Genomic DNA, 6,413 nt, shown 5'->3' on the forward strand with positions numbered 1-6,413 from the left:
GCAATACTAAGAGGAAATTTTATAGTGATCCTCTACATTAAAAAAAGGGAAAAGCTCCTAAATAAGCAACCCAATTTCACACCTCAAGGAACTAGAAAAATAAGAACAAATGAAGCCCAAAGTTATCAGGAGAAAATAAATAATAAAGATCAGAGCAGAACTAAATGAAATAGAAAATAAAAAAGCAATAGAAAAAATTAACAAAACTGAATTAGTTTTTTGGAAAGATAAACAAAAGTGACAAACCCTTAGTTTGACTAAGAAAACAAGAGAGAAGACTCAAATAAGATCAGAAATGCAAAAGAGGGCATAACAACTGATGCCACAGAAATAAAAAGGATTATGAGAGGTTATTATGAATAATTAAATGCCAACAAATTGGATAATCTATTAGAAATGGATACAAGCATAGGAACACACAACCTATCAAGATTGAATCATGAATAAATAGAAAATGTGAAGAGAGCAACAATGAGTAAGGAGACTGATTCAGGAATTAAAAACAAAGAAAAACCCAGGATCAGATAGCTTCATTGGTGAATTCTCCCGAACCGTTAAAGGATAATTAACACCAATCTTTCTTAAATGCTTCTAAAAAATTTAAAAAGAGGTTACACTTCCAAACTGATATTGGTAGAGGATGGGCAGAAAAATGACTAGCTCCACCTCATGTTAATTTTCCTTATATAGTCTTGCTGATGCTGGATGAGATTGCGGGATTAAGGGGGAAGGCTCAGCTTCCTACTGGGGATAAAGTGGATTGCCAAATGCCTCCAACTTGTATCACGTTGTTCAGTCTTACTGACATTGTGTGGGGTAGAGAATTAAATGGTTGCTGGAACCTGCTAATACTACCATTGCTGGGGAACCAGAGCACTGCCAGCTTCAGATGGGGAATGGAAGATTAGCTCCCTGCTGTGCCCCTTTGAGTTCTTTCAGAGTCTTCCTATGTTTTTTTGTTGTGTTATGTCCAGAAACTTTTTTCTTTCATGGGTAGGTCCTGGGAGGAGTAGGGCAACTTCACTTTGGCAGAACTGAAATTCTCTGCGATGGTTTATTTTTAATTAAAGGATAGCAGAATTGAGCTCTTATTGTGAAATCTTGTTAGCTGGAATAGTTATTTGTATTTGTTCACAGATTTATATTTAGAATGTAAGGGGAAAGTCTAAACTTTTCCGTTTCTTTAAGAAATGAGAGGGCAGTTTCACAATTTTCAAGGTCGTAATTATTACCATTTAAGCATTATGAATAAACTATGAATACCTGATGGATAACATGAGGAAAAACTTATGAAGTTATACATTCTCCTCAAAATAATCTACAAATTCAGCGAAATCCTAATAAATATCTCCAAATCTGTATTAAAAGGATGTTAGTGGAATATTGTCACCAAGATGGCAGAACAGAAAGCCCCAGATCCTCCTTTTCCCACAGAAACATGAACATAACATTGCACAGACCGACTGCTTTCATGAAAACCAGTTAAGAAGTTCCTGAACTACAGGCCAGCACATGCCTAAGAAGAACCACATCGAAGATAGAAAATTGGTGGTAGTTACTCACCAAAGCTCCCACTTCTGGTACAGCACAGTGTGGTAATGAGAAAACTTCCAACACCTGGCTTCCTTCCAGGGAGGGAAAGAGAAGAGTGGAATGCACAACAAACATTCTGACTTTTCAGGGGGTTGCATTAGGGACTGGGGTTCTCTTACATGGGTCAAAACACTGACAGGACTTGGCACCAGGTTGAGGGCTGCTGAGAACAGAGATCAATTTATGGTCTAAGGCCAAATAATCTACAGTACTGAGGACAGACACTAGGTAGAGCTCATGTGCTACAGCTTGCTACAACACCAGCAAAACTCTAGGACTACAAACAGACATCAGGGGAAGTTTCTGAGTAGAAACAGGGAAACCTCTTCAAATATGAGATTATGCATACAAACCCAGAAAAGATGCACCTCCAGAAAAGGCTTGAGAGGCCTCCAGAATCTCAAGGTAGGCTTATTGGTGAAGGTCATCCTTATACAAAGCTAGACTGTAAAGACTAGGTGAAGTGGCTGTTTTTTTCAAATGCTCAAGTCCCAACAAAAGATAACAAGACATACAAAGAAACAGGGAAATATGGCCAAGTTGAAGGAACAAAATAAATCTCCAGAAATTCACACTAAAGAAATGGAGATATATGAGTTACCAGACAAAGAATTCAAAACATGTCATAAGGATGCTCAATGAACTAAAAGCATATTTTTTCTTGCATAAAAATTCTAAATGACTTGTATAGATACTTTGCACTAAAAGAAAGAGAGCATAAATCCCTACACCTTAAATATAGCCTGCTGAGTGAAGTGAATTCCTTTTCCAAAATACAGTATTTTAAGGGGGCTATGGACAAAGGACAATTTTCCAGTGAAGAAGTTTGGCAAAATCTACCTCAGCTAAGTGATCAATGTCAGTATCAATAGTGATAAGTCATGTTGAGAGTATTTATCTTTATACGAAGTGATGAAAATGGCAACTTACCTATGTTGTATTCCTCAAAAAAGAAGAACCATAATCCTAGTTTAATCATGGTTTAAAAATTATAAAAATTCCAATAGAAAGATATTCTACAAAACACTTGACCAATATGCTTTAAAACTGCCAAGGTCACCATGAATAGGAAAAGTCTGAGGACTTTTCACTGCCAAGAGAAGCCTAAGGAGACACAACAATAAACGTAATATAGAATCCTGGATGGGGTTCTGGAGCAGAAATACATCAGGTAAAAACCAAGGAAATTTGAATAAGCTATGTACTTTAGTTAAAAATAGAGTATTAATATTGGTTCATTAATTACAGTGAACGTACCATAATAACATAAGCTGTTGATAATAGGAGAAACCATGTGAGGGGATATATGGGAACTCTGCACTATCCTTTCAATTTTAATGTAAATGTACAGCCATTCTTAAATAAAGTCTCCTTTCCTTTTTTTGCTTTTTAAAAAAATTTTATTAAGTGCTTCCTTCGGCAGCACATATACTAAAATTGGAACAATACAGAGAAGATTAGCAGGGTCCCTGTGAAAAGATGACATGCAAATTTGTGAAGCATTCTATATTTTTGAAAACATGATGGTCAAAATCTTTGGGATGCAGCAAAAGCAGTCCTAAGAGGGAAGTATATAGCAATACAGGCCTACTTCAAGAAGCAAGAAAAATCAAATAAACAACCTAATCTTACACCTAGGGAGCTAGAAAAAGAAAACAAATGAAGCCTAAAGGAGGAGAAGAAGGGAAATAATAAAGATTAGAGCAGAAATAAATGATATAGAAACTAAAAACAGTAGAACATATCAATGAAACCAGGAGCTGGTTCTTTGGGGAAAAAATAATAAAAAATAGCCAGACTTATCAAAAAGAACAAAGGACCCAAATAAATAAAATCACAAATGAAAGAGGAGAAATAAAAACTAATGCCACAAAAATATAAACAATTATAAGAGAATATTGTGAAAAATTATATGCCAACAAATTGGACAACCTGGAAGAAATGGATAAATTCCTAGAAATAAACTACAAAAACTGAAACAGGAAGAAATAGGAAATTTGAACAGACCAAAACCCAGCAAAGAAATTGAATCAATAATTAAAAAACTCCCAACAAACAAAAGTCCGAGGACAGATGTCTTCACAGGTGAATTCTACCAAGCATTTATTTAAAAAAAAAAAAAAGTATTTTTTAGAGAGCACGTGCGAGAGAGAAAGAGAGCATGAGTGGGGGAGAGGGGCAGAGGGAGAAGCAGACTCCCAGCCCAGTGCGGGACTCGATCCCAGGACCCTGGGATCATGACCTGAGTTGAAGGCAGACGCTTAACTGACTGAGCCACCCAGGCGCCCTCTACCAAACATTTAAAGAAGAGTTAATACCTATTTTTCTCAAACTATTCAAAAAAAAAAACAAAAAAAAGAAATGGAAGGAAAACTTCCAAATTCATTCTATTAGGCCAGCATTACTCTGATTCCAAAACCAGACAAAGACCCCACTGAAAAAAAAGATCTATAGGCCAATATCCCTGATGAACATGGATGTAAAAATTCTCAACAAAATACTAGCAAATTGAATCCAACAGTACAGTTAAAGAGTCATTCACCATGATCAAGTGGGATTTATTCCTGGGCTGCAAGGTGGTTCAATATTTGCAAATCAATCAATGTGACACACCACATTAGTAAAAGAAAGGATAAAAACCATATGATCTTTTCAATAGATGCAGAAAAAGCATTTGACAAAGTACAATATCCATTCATGATAAAAACCCTCAACAAAGTACAATTAGCGGGAACATACTTTGACATCATAAAGGCCATATATGAAAAACCCACAGCTGATATCATCCTCAGTGGGGAAAAACTGAGAGCTTTCCTTCTACAGTCAGGAACAAGACAGGGACGTCCACTAACTAACCATTGTTAGTTATCATAGTACCGGAAGTCCTAGTCTCAGCAATCAGACAACAAAAAGAAATAAAAGGCATCCAAATTGGCAAGGAAGAAGTCAAACTTTCACTATTTGCAGATGACATCATACTCTATATAGAAAACCTGAAAGACTCCACCAAATAATTGCTAGAACTGATATACAAATTCAGTAAAGTCACAGGATACAAAATCAACATACAGAAATCTGTTGCATTTCTATAAACTAATAATGGAGCAGCAGAAAGAGATATCAAGGAATTGATCCAATTTACAATTGCACCAAAAAACATAAGATACCTAGGAATAAATCTAACCAAAGAGGTAAAAGATCTGTATTCTGAAAACTATAGAACACTTACGAAAGAAATTGAAGAGGACACAAAGAAATGGAAAAACATTCCACGCTCATGGATTGGAAGAACAAACATTGTTAAAATGTCTATACTACCCAAAGCAATCTACAGATTTAATGCAATCCTTATCAAAATACCACCAGCATTTTTCACACAGCTAGAACAAACAATCCTAAAATTTGTATGGAATCACAAAAGACCCTGAATAGCCAAAGCAATCCTGAAAAAGCAAAGCAAAGCTGGAGGCATCATGATTCCGGACTTCAAGCTCTATTACAAAGCTGTAGTCATCCAGACAGTATGGTACTGGCACAAGAGCAGACACATAGATCAATAGAACAGAATAGAGAAACCAGAAATGGACCCACAACTATATGGTCAACTAATCTTTGACAAAGCAGGAAAGACTATCCATGGAAAAAAGACAATCTCTTCAACAAGTGGTGTCTGGAAAACAGGACAGCAACATGCAAAAGAATGAAACTGGACCACTTTCTTACACCATACACAAAAATAAATTCAAAATGGGTTAAAAATCTAAGTGTGAGACCTGAAACCATTAAAATCCTAGAGGAGAGCACAGGCAGTAACCTCTTTGACATTGGCTATAGCAATTTCTTTCTAGATACATCTTCTGAGGCAAGGGAAACAAAAGCAAAAATACACTATTGGGACTTTATCAAGTTAAGGAGGGCATGTGATGTGATGAGCACTGGGTGTTATATGCAACTGATAAATTATTGAACACTACATCTGATACCAAAGGTGTACTATAAGTTGGCTAATTGAATTAAAAAAAAAAGATAAAAAGCTTTTGCACAGCGAAGGAAACAATCAACAAAACTAAAAGGCGACCTATGAAATGGAAGAAGATATTTGCAAATGACATCTGATAAAAGGTTAGTATCCAAAATCTATAAAGAAATTATACAACTGAACACCCAAAAAACAAATAATCCAGTTAAAAATGGGCAGAAGACATGAAAAGACATTTTTCCAAAGAAGACATACAGATGACTAACAGACACATGAAAAGATGCTCAACATTACTCATCACCAGGGAAATACAAATAAAAACTACAATGGTCTATCACCTTATGCCAGTTAGAATGGCTAAAATTAACAACACCGGAAACAAAAGGTGCTGGTGAGGATGTGGAGAACAGGGAGCCATCTTACACTATTGGTGGGATGCAAATTGCTGCAGCCACACTGGAAAGCAGTATGGAGGTTCCTTAAAAAGTTAAAGATAGAACTACCTTATGATCCAGCAATTGCACTACTAAGTATTTACCCAAAGATACAAAAATACTGATTCAAAGGGAAACATGCACCCAGATGTTTATAGTAGCATTATCAACAATAGCCAAATTATAGAAAGAGCCCAAATGTCCATCGACTGATAAATAGATAAAGCAGTTATAGACAATGGAATATTACTCAGCCATCAAAAAGAATGAAATCTTACCATTTGCAATGACATGGATGGAGCCAGAAAGTATTATGCTAAGTGAACTGAGTCTGTCAGAGAAAAACAAATACCATAAGATTTCACTCATATGTGGAATTTAAAACAAAACAAATGAATGCAGGGGGA

General features: G+C 35.9%; 1 non-coding gene across 1 annotated transcript; it reads left to right on the top strand.

Moving 5' to 3' along the window:
* Positions 1–3,000: 3,000 nt before the first annotated feature.
* LOC116624709 lies at positions 3,001–3,107 on the top strand. The gene has a single exon (XR_004297936.1). It is a non-coding gene; the product is annotated as a U6 spliceosomal RNA (small nuclear RNA).
* Positions 3,108–6,413: the final 3,306 nt, after the last annotated feature.

Source organism: Phoca vitulina, unplaced genomic scaffold (assembly GCF_004348235.1).
Source record: "Phoca vitulina isolate PV1807 unplaced genomic scaffold, GSC_HSeal_1.0 scaffold69, whole genome shotgun sequence".
NCBI lineage: Eukaryota > Metazoa > Chordata > Mammalia > Carnivora > Phocidae > Phoca > Phoca vitulina.